This window comes from Anomaloglossus baeobatrachus, chromosome 9, assembly GCF_048569485.1.
Source record: "Anomaloglossus baeobatrachus isolate aAnoBae1 chromosome 9, aAnoBae1.hap1, whole genome shotgun sequence".
Lineage (NCBI taxonomy): Eukaryota > Metazoa > Chordata > Amphibia > Anura > Aromobatidae > Anomaloglossus > Anomaloglossus baeobatrachus.
Window position 1 is genome coordinate 164,422,898 of NC_134361.1, and position 13,541 is coordinate 164,436,438.

At 47.4% G+C, this 13,541-nt stretch overlaps 7 non-coding genes and 2 pseudogenes across 7 annotated transcripts; all 9 read left to right on the forward strand.

Annotated features, from left to right (window-relative positions):
* Positions 1-1,122: 1,122 nt before the first annotated feature.
* LOC142251986 (U2 spliceosomal RNA) lies at positions 1,123-1,313 on the forward strand. The gene has a single exon (XR_012725384.1). It is a non-coding gene; the product is annotated as a U2 spliceosomal RNA (small nuclear RNA).
* A 1,388-nt stretch (positions 1,314-2,701) lies between these two features.
* Positions 2,702-2,864, forward strand: LOC142253657 (U2 spliceosomal RNA; annotated as a pseudogene).
* A 681-nt stretch (positions 2,865-3,545) lies between these two features.
* LOC142253326 (U2 spliceosomal RNA) lies at positions 3,546-3,740 on the forward strand. The gene has a single exon (XR_012726626.1). It is a non-coding gene; the product is annotated as a U2 spliceosomal RNA (small nuclear RNA).
* A 1,388-nt stretch (positions 3,741-5,128) lies between these two features.
* Positions 5,129-5,319, forward strand: LOC142251987 (U2 spliceosomal RNA). The gene has a single exon (XR_012725385.1). It is a non-coding gene; the product is annotated as a U2 spliceosomal RNA (small nuclear RNA).
* Positions 5,320-6,707: 1,388 nt separating this feature from the next.
* On the forward strand, positions 6,708-6,898 carry LOC142251988 (U2 spliceosomal RNA). The gene has a single exon (XR_012725386.1). It is a non-coding gene; the product is annotated as a U2 spliceosomal RNA (small nuclear RNA).
* A 1,388-nt stretch (positions 6,899-8,286) lies between these two features.
* LOC142251990 (U2 spliceosomal RNA) lies at positions 8,287-8,477 on the forward strand. Its single transcript, XR_012725387.1, has one exon. It is a non-coding gene; the product is annotated as a U2 spliceosomal RNA (small nuclear RNA).
* Positions 8,478-9,865: 1,388 nt separating this feature from the next.
* LOC142253659 (U2 spliceosomal RNA) lies at positions 9,866-10,007 on the forward strand (annotated as a pseudogene).
* Positions 10,008-10,704: 697 nt separating this feature from the next.
* On the forward strand, positions 10,705-10,899 carry LOC142253079 (U2 spliceosomal RNA). Its single transcript, XR_012726399.1, has one exon. It is a non-coding gene; the product is annotated as a U2 spliceosomal RNA (small nuclear RNA).
* Positions 10,900-12,287: 1,388 nt separating this feature from the next.
* On the forward strand, positions 12,288-12,478 carry LOC142251991 (U2 spliceosomal RNA). The gene has a single exon (XR_012725388.1). It is a non-coding gene; the product is annotated as a U2 spliceosomal RNA (small nuclear RNA).
* Positions 12,479-13,541: the final 1,063 nt, after the last annotated feature.

The following is a 13,541-nucleotide window of genomic DNA, read 5'->3' on the forward strand; positions in this document are numbered from 1 at the left end:
ATAGATCCCTTTTGGACAAAGTGGATTCACCTGCTGCTGCAGTGACCACAGGTGTGATAAGATCTAGAATTGGCATCTGGTGCGATCTCTCCGCTTCCACTCCAAAGAAAGTTACCTGTTTATTCCTATCATGCATTGGTTTTTGGGGTTTTCTTTGAGTAATGATGATCTCTTTAGTAGTCTGTTGGCGCCCTCTCCTGGAGGAATAGTTTGCTTGCTCTTGGACATTCTAAAAGAGAGGTCATGATAGACATTGAGCTTCTGAGCTCAATTGGGGACAGTCATGGGTGATGAATGTTTGCAACCTGCTGCAAAGCCTCATACCGCAATATAAGGAACGTCAAATACTAAGAAAGGGCGGCCTATGAAAGAATTACTACTTTCAATAAGTACACTTAAACGGCTAATTGGGAATAGAAAAACTGTAAAAAGCCCTCTGAGAAAGCCCCCCTCTAACCTTTGATAGTAAGTTTTTCTGTAGTCTGCCTGTTGATGTATTTTCCGTTTGAACTGTGCACAACATGAAGAGACGGAACACTGGCGGCTTGTCACAATGCCCCCGCTGACATCACAATAGCGCTGCTGCCTAGAAAACAAGCTGCGCAGCAGAAGTTGTTCTTTGGGTGGGAGGGTGGGCTAGTGTAAGGAGGGGGCAAGCTCTTTTTTTCCCGGGTGGTAGGGGGATGACAGGAGAAGGGATGCGGGTGGTGAGAAGGGTACAGAGGGCAGGGTTTGGGGGCTGGGAAGGAAAGGGAAAAGATTAGGGTTTGGGGATGATGAAAGGGCTTTCTACGGGTAAGGATGGCAAAGGGTGGCAGTGACGGAAAGTCAGGCAACCTGTCCTGTCCGTCTTTTTGTATCGTGAATTGGAAAGACTGCAAGGGGGAGGGGAGTTGCTTGCGCCCTAAAGGAGGAGTTATTCAGATTCATTGCAGTGGGGGGCGGCGGCTGCAAAACGCACCATTCTTCTTGTTTTTGCTCTGCAAAGCAGCCTTTTCAAGGGTTGGCTTGGGTGACAAAATGTCTTCTGTAGGCGTGGGTTTGTCTCCCTCTCGCTCTCTCTCCCTAAGATGTGTCCGGCATAGGCCAGGGTGCCACTCGAGGCCCAAACCAATTCTGGTTATCGCTTCTCGGCCTTTTGGCTAAGATCAAGTGTAGTATCTGTTCTTATCAGTTTAATATCTGATACGTCCCCTATCTGGGGACCATATATTAAATGGATTTTTAGAACAGGGAGATGGAAAAAGAGCTTGCTCTGTCCACTCCACGCATTGACCTGGTATTGCAGTACCTCCAGGAACGGTGCACCCCTTCTTAACCCAGTTTCCAAAAGCAGAACTCAATTCACCTGATTCATATTAGCCCGGTTTAATGAATTGGAAGAAAGCATACGTCTTCATATGCACCTCAATTTGGCCCATTCACTTTTCACACTTCCTCCTTTTGTTTTTTATCTTTCACACTTTTGACTTTCTTTATTCATCCAAATAGCAAACTCATCACCACTCAACCTGACCAACTCGGCTATGTCCCGTGCTGCAGTTCTCTGTCTTATCTAGATCATTTGCAATTGAATGGAATAGATCCCTTTTGGACAAAGTGGATTCACCTGCTGCTGCAGTGACCACAGGTGTGATAAGATCTAGAATTGGCATCTGGTGCGATCTCTCCGCTTCCACTCCAAAGAAAGTTACCTGTTTATTCCTATCATGCATTGGTTTTTGGGGTTTTCTTTGAGTAATGATGATCTCTTTAGTAGTCTGTTGGCGCCCTCTCCTGGAGGAATAGTTTGCTTGCTCTTGGACATTCTAAAAGAGAGGTCATGATAGACATTGAGCTTCTGAGCTCAATTGGGGACAGTCATGGGTGATGAATGTTTGCAACCTGCTGCAAAGCCTCATACCGCAATATAAGGAACGTCAAATACTAAGAAAGGGCGGCCTATGAAAGAATTACTACTTTCAATAAGTACACTTAAACGGCTAATTGGGAATAGAAAAACTGTAAAAAGCCCTCTGAGAAAGCCCCCCTCTAACCTTTGATAGTAAGTTTTTCTGTAGTCTGCCTGTTGATGTATTTTCCGTTTGAACTGTGCACAACATGAAGAGACGGAACACTGGCGGCTTGTCACAATGCCCCCGCTGACATCACAATAGCGCTGCTGCCTAGAAAACAAGCTGCGCAGCAGAAGTTGTTCTTTGGGTGGGATGGTGGGCTAGTGTAAGGAGGGGGCAAGCTCTTTTTTTCCCGGGTGGTAGGGGGATGACAGGAGAAGGGATGCGGGTGGTGAGAAGGGTACAGAGGGCAGGGTTTGGGGGCTGGGAAGGAAAGGGAAAAGATTAGGGTTTGGGGATGATGAAAGGGCTTTCTACGGGTAAGGATGGCAAAGGGTGGCAGTGACGGAAAGTCAGGCAACCTGTCCTGTCCGTCTTTTTGTATCGTGAATTGGAAAGACTGCAAGGGGGAGGGGAGTTGCTTGCGCCCTAAAGGAGGAGTTATTCAGATTCATTGCAGTGGGGGGCGGCGGCTGCAAAACGCACCATTCTTCTTGTTTTTGCTCTGCAAAGCAGCCTTTTCAAGGGTTGGCTTGGGTGACAAAATGTCTTCTGTAGGCGTGGGTTTGTCTCCCTCTCGCTCTCTCTCCCTAAGATGTGTCCGGCATAGGCCAGGGTGCCACTCGAGGCCCAAACCAATTCTGGTTATCGCTTCTCGGCCTTTTGGCTAAGATCAAGTGTAGTATTCTGGTTATCGCTTCTCGGCCTTTTGGCTAAGATCAAGTGTAGTGTTGTTCGAAGAGGTGGTTTAAGCTCCAGGCCACCTTAGTACAATGATACAATGCACACTGGAAGGTTGCGCTTGCTAGTACTCTGGGTGGATAGTATATTCATCTAGAGGAAAACATGGCCCTACCAGGATCGAGGCTATTAGACTGAGTAAGGGTGGGGGGCTATGGTACAACGTGCCCCAGGACTGACGACCCTGGAGTGAGTCTGAGCTTGCTGGCTTGGGACCCCGGCAAGCCTTGGGCTCTGTAGCACACCGTACCTTGCCTTTTCATAATTTTTGAGCATATTATCCTATCCCGGCCTTCTGGCTAGGAAGGGAAATTTTTATAATCCCGGTCGGAGGTCTGGTCAGCTTTGGGCTGAGAAACTAACACCCGGTTGGAGGTCTGGGTCAGCTTCGGCTGAGAAACCAACACCCGGTTGGAGGTCTGGGTCAGCTTCGGCTGAGAAACCAACACCCGGTTGGAGGTCCGGTTAGCCTTGGGCTGAGAAACCAACACCGGTTGACGGTCCGGGCAGTTTCGGCTGCGAAACCAACAACTAGTAGCTCTCTACTCCACTTGGGTAAGATGCCTGGGTGGACGCTGGGAGCAACGACAAGGCTCAACCAGGCTTCGGCTTGGGGGAGCACCGAAGATCCCTGACCCTTGCTGTGGCCTTCTGGCTCGGAGGGACGGGGTTGATTTTTGGGGACCCTCTCCTCACGGTGGGGTCCACACGAATCCTAGCCTTTGCACTGTTTTTGGTGTGACTTCGGTCATGCATTTTTTGTGGTGCTTTGGAAAGCTTCATTAAATCAAATCTGTTCTTTTCAGTTTAATATCTGATACGTCCCCTATCTGGGGACCATATATTAAATGGATTTTTAGAACAGGGAGATGGAAAAAGAGCTTGCTCTGTCCACTCCACGCATTGACCTGGTATTGCAGTACCTCCAGGAACGGTGCACCCCTTCTTAACCCAGTTTCCAAAAGCAGAACTCAATTCACCTGATTCATATTAGCCCGGTTTAATGAATTGGAAGAAAGCATACGTCTTCATATGCACCTCAATTTGGCCCATTCACTTTTCACACTTCCTCCTTTTGTTTTTTATCTTTCACACTTTTGACTTTCTTTATTCATCCAAATAGCAAACTCATCACCACTCAACCTGACCAACTCGGCTATGTCCCGTGCTGCAGTTCTCTGTCTTATCTAGATCATTTGCAATTGAATGGAATAGATCCCTTTTGGACAAAGTGGATTCACCTGCTGCTGCAGTGACCACAGGTGTGATAAGATCTAGAATTGGCATCTGGTGCGATCTCTCCGCTTCCACTCCAAAGAAAGTTACCTGTTTATTCCTATCATGCATTGGTTTTTGGGGTTTTCTTTGAGTAATGATGATCTCTTTAGTAGTCTGTTGGCGCCCTCTCCTGGAGGAATAGTTTGCTTGCTCTTGGACATTCTAAAAGAGAGGTCATGATAGACATTGAGCTTCTGAGCTCAATTGGGGACAGTCATGGGTGATGAATGTTTGCAACCTGCTGCAAAGCCTCATACCGCAATATAAGGAACGTCAAATACTAAGAAAGGGCGGCCTATGAAAGAATTACTACTTTCAATAAGTACACTTAAACGGCTAATTGGGAATAGAAAAACTGTAAAAAGCCCTCTGAGAAAGCCCCCCTCTAACCTTTGATAGTAAGTTTTTCTGTAGTCTGCCTGTTGATGTATTTTCCGTTTGAACTGTGCACAACATGAAGAGACGGAACACTGGCGGCTTGTCACAATGCCCCCGCTGACATCACAATAGCGCTGCTGCCTAGAAAACAAGCTGCGCAGCAGAAGTTGTTCTTTGGGTGGGAGGGTGGGCTAGTGTAAGGAGGGGGCAAGCTCTTTTTTTCCCGGGTGGTAGGGGGATGACAGGAGAAGGGATGCGGGTGGTGAGAAGGGTACAGAGGGCAGGGTTTGGGGGCTGGGAAGGAAAGGGAAAAGATTAGGGTTTGGGGATGATGAAAGGGCTTTCTACGGGTAAGGATGGCAAAGGGTGGCAGTGACGGAAAGTCAGGCAACCTGTCCTGTCCGTCTTTTTGTATCGTGAATTGGAAAGACTGCAAGGGGGAGGGGAGTTGCTTGCGCCCTAAAGGAGGAGTTATTCAGATTCATTGCAGTGGGGGGCGGCGGCTGCAAAACGCACCATTCTTCTTGTTTTTGCTCTGCAAAGCAGCCTTTTCAAGGGTTGGCTTGGGTGACAAAATGTCTTCTGTAGGCGTGGGTTTGTCTCCCTCTCGCTCTCTCTCCCTAAGATGTGTCCGGCATAGGCCAGGGTGCCACTCGAGGCCCAAACCAATTCTGGTTATCGCTTCTCGGCCTTTTGGCTAAGATCAAGTGTAGTATCTGTTCTTATCAGTTTAATATCTGATACGTCCCCTATCTGGGGACCATATATTAAATGGATTTTTAGAACAGGGAGATGGAAAAAGAGCTTGCTCTGTCCACTCCACGCATTGACCTGGTATTGCAGTACCTCCAGGAACGGTGCACCCCTTCTTAACCCAGTTTCCAAAAGCAGAACTCAATTCACCTGATTCATATTAGCCCGGTTTAATGAATTGGAAGAAAGCATACGTCTTCATATGCACCTCAATTTGGCCCATTCACTTTTCACACTTCCTCCTTTTGTTTTTTATCTTTCACACTTTTGACTTTCTTTATTCATCCAAATAGCAAACTCATCACCACTCAACCTGACCAACTCGGCTATGTCCCGTGCTGCAGTTCTCTGTCTTATCTAGATCATTTGCAATTGAATGGAATAGATCCCTTTTGGACAAAGTGGATTCACCTGCTGCTGCAGTGACCACAGGTGTGATAAGATCTAGAATTGGCATCTGGTGCGATCTCTCCGCTTCCACTCCAAAGAAAGTTACCTGTTTATTCCTATCATGCATTGGTTTTTGGGGTTTTCTTTGAGTAATGATGATCTCTTTAGTAGTCTGTTGGCGCCCTCTCCTGGAGGAATAGTTTGCTTGCTCTTGGACATTCTAAAAGAGAGGTCATGATAGACATTGAGCTTCTGAGCTCAATTGGGGACAGTCATGGGTGATGAATGTTTGCAACCTGCTGCAAAGCCTCATACCGCAATATAAGGAACGTCAAATACTAAGAAAGGGCGGCCTATGAAAGAATTACTACTTTCAATAAGTACACTTAAACGGCTAATTGGGAATAGAAAAACTGTAAAAAGCCCTCTGAGAAAGCCCCCCTCTAACCTTTGATAGTAAGTTTTTCTGTAGTCTGCCTGTTGATGTATTTTCCGTTTGAACTGTGCACAACATGAAGAGACGGAACACTGGCGGCTTGTCACAATGCCCCCGCTGACATCACAATAGCGCTGCTGCCTAGAAAACAAGCTGCGCAGCAGAAGTTGTTCTTTGGGTGGGAGGGTGGGCTAGTGTAAGGAGGGGGCAAGCTCTTTTTTTCCCGGGTGGTAGGGGGATGACAGGAGAAGGGATGCGGGTGGTGAGAAGGGTACAGAGGGCAGGGTTTGGGGGCTGGGAAGGAAAGGGAAAAGATTAGGGTTTGGGGATGATGAAAGGGCTTTCTACGGGTAAGGATGGCAAAGGGTGGCAGTGACGGAAAGTCAGGCAACCTGTCCTGTCCGTCTTTTTGTATCGTGAATTGGAAAGACTGCAAGGGGGAGGGGAGTTGCTTGCGCCCTAAAGGAGGAGTTATTCAGATTCATTGCAGTGGGGGGCGGCGGCTGCAAAACGCACCATTCTTCTTGTTTTTGCTCTGCAAAGCAGCCTTTTCAAGGGTTGGCTTGGGTGACAAAATGTCTTCTGTAGGCGTGGGTTTGTCTCCCTCTCGCTCTCTCTCCCTAAGATGTGTCCGGCATAGGCCAGGGTGCCACTCGAGGCCCAAACCAATTCTGGTTATCGCTTCTCGGCCTTTTGGCTAAGATCAAGTGTAGTATCTGTTCTTATCAGTTTAATATCTGATACGTCCCCTATCTGGGGACCATATATTAAATGGATTTTTAGAACAGGGAGATGGAAAAAGAGCTTGCTCTGTCCACTCCACGCATTGACCTGGTATTGCAGTACCTCCAGGAACGGTGCACCCCTTCTTAACCCAGTTTCCAAAAGCAGAACTCAATTCACCTGATTCATATTAGCCCGGTTTAATGAATTGGAAGAAAGCATACGTCTTCATATGCACCTCAATTTGGCCCATTCACTTTTCACACTTCCTCCTTTTGTTTTTTATCTTTCACACTTTTGACTTTCTTTATTCATCCAAATAGCAAACTCATCACCACTCAACCTGACCAACTCGGCTATGTCCCGTGCTGCAGTTCTCTGTCTTATCTAGATCATTTGCAATTGAATGGAATAGATCCCTTTTGGACAAAGTGGATTCACCTGCTGCTGCAGTGACCACAGGTGTGATAAGATCTAGAATTGGCATCTGGTGCGATCTCTCCGCTTCCACTCCAAAGAAAGTTACCTGTTTATTCCTATCATGCATTGGTTTTTGGGGTTTTCTTTGAGTAATGATGATCTCTTTAGTAGTCTGTTGGCGCCCTCTCCTGGAGGAATAGTTTGCTTGCTCTTGGACATTCTAAAAGAGAGGTCATGATAGACATTGAGCTTCTGAGCTCAATTGGGGACAGTCATGGGTGATGAATGTTTGCAACCTGCTGCAAAGCCTCATACCGCAATATAAGGAACGTCAAATACTAAGAAAGGGCGGCCTATGAAAGAATTACTACTTTCAATAAGTACACTTAAACGGCTAATTGGGAATAGAAAAACTGTAAAAAGCCCTCTGAGAAAGCCCCCCTCTAACCTTTGATAGTAAGTTTTTCTGTAGTCTGCCTGTTGATGTATTTTCCGTTTGAACTGTGCACAACATGAAGAGACAGAACACTGGCGGCTTGTCACAATGCCCCCGCTGACATCACAATAGCGCTGCTGCCTAGAAAACAAGCTGCGCAGCAGAAGTTGTTCTTTGGGTGGGAGGGTGGGCTAGTGTAAGGAGGGGGCAAGCTCTTTTTTTCCCGGGTGGTAGGGGGATGACAGGAGAAGGGATGCGGGTGGTGAGAAGGGTACAGAGGGCAGGGTTTGGGGGCTGGGAAGGAAAGGGAAAAGATTAGGGTTTGGGGATGATGAAAGGGCTTTCTACGGGTAAGGATGGCAAAGGGTGGCAGTGACGGAAAGTCAGGCAACCTGTCCTGTCCGTCTTTTTGTATCGTGAATTGGAAAGACTGCAAGGGGGAGGGGAGTTGCTTGCGCCCTAAAGGAGGAGTTATTCAGATTCATTGCAGTGGGGGGCGGCGGCTGCAAAACGCACCATTCTTCTTGTTTTTGCTCTGCAAAGCAGCCTTTTCAAGGGTTGGCTTGGGTGACAAAATGTCTTCTGTAGGCGTGGGTTTGTCTCCCTCTCGCTCTCTCTCCCTAAGATGTGTCCGGCATAGGCCAGGGTGCCACTCGAGGCCCAAACCAATTCTGGTTATCGCTTCTCGGCCTTTTGGCTAAGATCAAGTGTAGTATCTGTTCTTATCAGTTTAATATCTGATACGTCCCCTATCTGGGGACCATATATTAAATGGATTTTTAGAACAGGGAGATGGAAAAAGAGCTTGCTCTGTCCACTCCACGCATTGACCTGGTATTGCAGTACCTCCAGGAACGGTGCACCCCTTCTTAACCCAGTTTCCAAAAGCAGAACTCAATTCACCTGATTCATATTAGCCCGGTTTAATGAATTGGAAGAAAGCATACGTCTTCATATGCACCTCAATTTGGCCCATTCACTTTTCACACTTCCTCCTTTTGTTTTTTATCTTTCACACTTTTGACTTTCTTTATTCATCCAAATAGCAAACTCATCACCACTCAACCTGACCAACTCGGCTATGTCCCGTGCTGCAGTTCTCTGTCTTATCTAGATCATTTGCAATTGAATGGAATAGATCCCTTTTGGACAAAGTGGATTCACCTGCTGCTGCAGTGACCACAGGTGTGATAAGATCTAGAATTGGCATCTGGTGCGATCTCTCCGCTTCCACTCCAAAGAAAGTTACCTGTTTATTCCTATCATGCATTGGTTTTTGGGGTTTTCTTTGAGTAATGATGATCTCTTTAGTAGTCTGTTGGTGCCCTCTCCTGGAGGAATAGTTTGCTTGCTCTTGGACATTCTAAAAGAGAGGTCATGATAGACATTGAGCTTCTGAGCTCAATTGGGGACAGTCATGGGTGATGAATGTTTGCAACCTGCTGCAAAGCCTCATACCGCAATATAAGGAACGTCAAATACTAAGAAAGGGCGGCCTATGAAAGAATTACTACTTTCAATAAGTACACTTAAACGGCTAATTGGGAATAGAAAAACTGTAAAAAGCCCTCTGAGAAAGCCCCCCTCTAACCTTTGATAGTAAGTTTTTCTGTAGTCTGCCTGTTGATGTATTTTCCGTTTGAACTGTGCACAACATGAAGAGACGGAACACTGGCGGCTTGTCACAATGCCCCCGCTGACATCACAATAGCGCTGCTGCCTAGAAAACAAGCTGCGCAGCAGAAGTTGTTCTTTGGGTGGGAGGGTGGGCTAGTGTAAGGAGGGGGCAAGCTCTTTTTTTCCCTGGTGGTAGGGGGATGACAGGAGAAGGGATGCGGGTGGTGAGAAGGGTACAGAGGGCAGGGTTTGGGGGCTGGGAAGGAAAGGGAAAAGATTAGGGTTTGGGGATGATGAAAGGGCTTTCTACGGGTAAGGATGGCAAAGGGTGGCAGTGACGGAAAGTCAGGCAACCTGTCCTGTCCGTCTTTTTGTATCGTGAATTGGAAAGACTGCAAGGGGGAGGGGAGTTGCTTGCGCCCTAAAGGAGGAGTTATTCAGATTCATTGCAGTGGGGGGCGGCGGCTGCAAAACGCACCATTCTTCTTGTTTTTGCTCTGCAAAGCAGCCTTTTCAAGGGTTGGCTTGGGTGACAAAATGTCTTCTGTAGGCGTGGGTTTGTCTCCCTCTCGCTCTCTCTCCCTAAGATGTGTCCGGCATAGGCCAGGGTGCCACTCGAGGCCCAAACCAATTCTGGTTATCGCTTCTCGGCCTTTTGGCTAAGATCAAGTGTAGTATCGTTCGAAAAGGTGGTTTAAGGCTCCGGCCACCTTAGTACAATGATGCAATGCACACTGGAAGGTTGCACTTGTTAGTACTTTGGGAGGATAGTATATCCATCTAGAGGAAACCATGGCCCTACCAGGATCGAGGCTATTAGACTGAGTAAGTGTGGGGGTTATGGTGCAATGTGCCCCAGGAATGGACACCCTGGAGGGAGTCTGAACTTGCTAGGTTGGGACCCTGGTAAGCCTCAGACTCTGTCGCACGCCGCGCCTTGCCTATTCATACTTTCCAAGCATATTGCCCTATCCCGGCCTTCTGGCTAAGAAGGGAAATTTTTATAATCCCGTTCGGAGGTCCGGTCAGCTTTGGGCTGAGAAACCAACACCCGGTTGGAGGTCCGGGTCAGCTTTGGCTGAGAAACCAACACCCGGTTGGAGGTCCGGTTAGCCTTGGGCTGAGAAACCAACACCCGGTTGGAGGTCCGGTCAGCCTTGGGCTGAGAAACCAACACCCGGTTGGAGGTCCGGTCAGCCTTGGGCTGAGAAACCAACACCGGTTGACGGTCCGGGCAGTCTCGGCTGCGAAACCAACGACTAGTAGCTCCCTACTCCACTTGGGTAAGATGCCTCGGTGGACGCTGGGAGCAACAACAAGGCTCAACCAGGCTTCGGCTTGGGGGAGCACCGAAGATCCCTGACCCTCGCTGTGGCCTTCTGGCTCGGAGGGACGGGGTTGATTTTTGGGGATCCTCTTCTCACGGAGGGGTCCACACGAATCCTAGCCTTTGCACTGTTTTTGGTGTGACTTCGGTCATGCATTTTTGCGGTGCTTTGGAAAGCTTCATTAAATCAAAATCTGTTCTTATCAGTTTAATATCTGATACGTCCCCTATCTGGGGACCATATATTAAATGGATTTTTAGAACAGGGAGATGGAAAAAGAGCTTGCTCTGTCCACTCCACGCATTGACCTGGTATTGCAGTACCTCCAGGAACGGTGCACCCCTTCTTAACCCAGTTTCCAAAAGCAGAACTCAATTCACCTGATTCATATTAGCCCGGTTTAATGAATTGGAAGAAAGCATACGTCTTCATATGCACCTCAATTTGGCCCATTCACTTTTCACACTTCCTCCTTTTGTTTTTTATCTTTCACACTTTTGACTTTCTTTATTCATCCAAATAGCAAACTCATCACCACTCAACCTGACCAACTCGGCTATGTCCCGTGCTGCAGTTCTCTGTCTTATCTAGATCATTTGCAATTGAATGGAATAGATCCCTTTTGGACAAAGTGGATTCACCTGCTGCTGCAGTGACCACAGGTGTGATAAGATCTAGAATTGGCATCTGGTGCGATCTCTCCTCTTCCACTCCAAAGAAAGTTACCTGTTTATTCCTATCATGCATTGGTTTTTGGGGTTTTCTTTGAGTAATGATGATCTCTTTAGTAGTCTGTTGGCGCCCTCTCCTGGAGGAATAGTTTGCTTGCTCTTGGACATTCTAAAAGAGAGGTCATGATAGACATTGAGCTTCTGAGCTCAATTGGGGACAGTCATGGGTGATGAATGTTTGCAACCTGCTGCAAAGCCTCATACCGCAATATAAGGAACGTCAAATACTAAGAAAGGGCGGCCTATGAAAGAATTACTACTTTCAATAAGTACACTTAAACGGCTAATTGGGAATAGAAAAACTGTAAAAAGCCCTCTGAGAAAGCCCCCCTCTAACCTTTGATAGTAAGTTTTTCTGTAGTCTGCCTGTTGATGTATTTTCCGTTTGAACTGTGCACAACATGAAGAGACGGAACACTGGCGGCTTGTCACAATGCCCCCGCTGACATCACAATAGCGCTGCTGCCTAGAAAACAAGCTGCGCAGCAGAAGTTGTTCTTTGGGTGGGAGGGTGGGCTAGTGTAAGGAGGGGGCAAGCTCTTTTTTTCCCGGGTGGTAGGGGGATGACAGGAGAAGGGATGCGGGTGGTGAGAAGGGTACAGAGGGCAGGGTTTGGGGGCTGGGAAGGAAAGGGAAAAGATTAGGGTTTGGGGATGATGAAAGGGCTTTCTACGGGTAAGGATGGCAAAGGGTGGCAGTGACGGAAAGTCAGGCAACCTGTCCTGTCCGTCTTTTTGTATCGTGAATTGGAAAGACTGCAAGGGGGAGGGGAGTTGCTTGCGCCCTAAAGGAGGAGTTATTCAGATTCATTGCAGTGGGGGGCGGCGGCTGCAAAATGCACCATTCTTCTTGTTTTTGCTCTGCAAAGCAGCCTTTTCAAGGGTTGGCTTGGGTGACAAAATGTCTTCTGTAGGCGTGGGTTTGTCTCCCTCTCGCTCTCTCTCCCTAAGATGTGTCCGGCATAGGCCAGGGTGCCACTCGAGGCCCAAACCAATTCTGGTTATCGCTTCTCGGCCTTTTGGCTAAGATCAAGTGTAGTATCTGTTCTTATCAGTTTAATATCTGATACGTCCCCTATCTGGGGACCATATATTAAATGGATTTTTAGAACAGGGAGATGGAAAAAGAGCTTGCTCTGTCCACTCCACGCATTGACCTGGTATTGCAGTACCTCCAGGAACGGTGCACCCCTTCTTAACCCAGTTTCCAAAAGCAGAACTCAATTCACCTGATTCATATTAGCCCGGTTTAATGAATTGGAAGAAAGCATACGTCTTCATATGCACCTCAATTTGGCCCATTCACTTTTCACACTTCCTCCTTTTGTTTTTTATCTTTCACACTTTTGACTTTCTTTATTCATCCAAATAGCAAACTCATCACCACTCAACCTGACCAACTCGGCTATGTCCCGTGCTGCAGTTCTCTGTCTTATCTAGATCATTTGCAATTGAATGGAATAGATCCCTTTTGGACAAAGTGGATTCACCTGCTGCTGCAGTGACCACAGGTGTGATAAGATCTAGAATTGGCATCTGGTGCGATCTCTCCGCTTCCACTCCAAAGAAAGTTACCTGTTTATTCCTATCATGCATTGGTTTTTGGGGTTTTCTTTGAGTAATGATGATCTCTTTAGTAGTCTGTTGGTGCCCTCTCCTGGAGGAATAGTTTGCTTGCTCTTGGACATTCTAAAAGAGAGGTCATGATAGACATTGAGCTTCTGAGCTCAATTGGGGACAGTCATGGGTGATGAATGTTTGCAACCTGCTGCAAAGCCTCATACCGCAATATAAGGAACGTCAAATACTAAGAAAGGGCGGCCTATGAAAGAATTACTACTTTCAATAAGTACACTTAAACGGCTAATTGGGAATAGAAAAACTGTAAAAAGCCCTCTGAGAAAGCCCCCCTCTAACCTTTGATAGTAAGTTTTTCTGTAGTCTGCCTGTTGATGTATTTTCCGTTTGAACTGTGCACAACATGAAGAGACGGAACACTGGCGGCTTGTCACAATGCCCCCGCTGACATCACAATAGCGCTGCTGCCTAGAAAACAAGCTGCGCAGCAGAAGTTGTTCTTTGGGTGGGAGGGTGGGCTAGTGTAAGGAGGGGGCAAGCTCTTTTTTTCCCGGGTGGTAGGGGGATGACAGGAGAAGGGATGCGGGTGGTGAGAAGGGTACAGAGGGCAGGGTTTGGGGGCTGGGAAGGAAAGGGAAAAGATTAGGGTTTGGGGATGATGAAAGGGCTTTCTACGGGT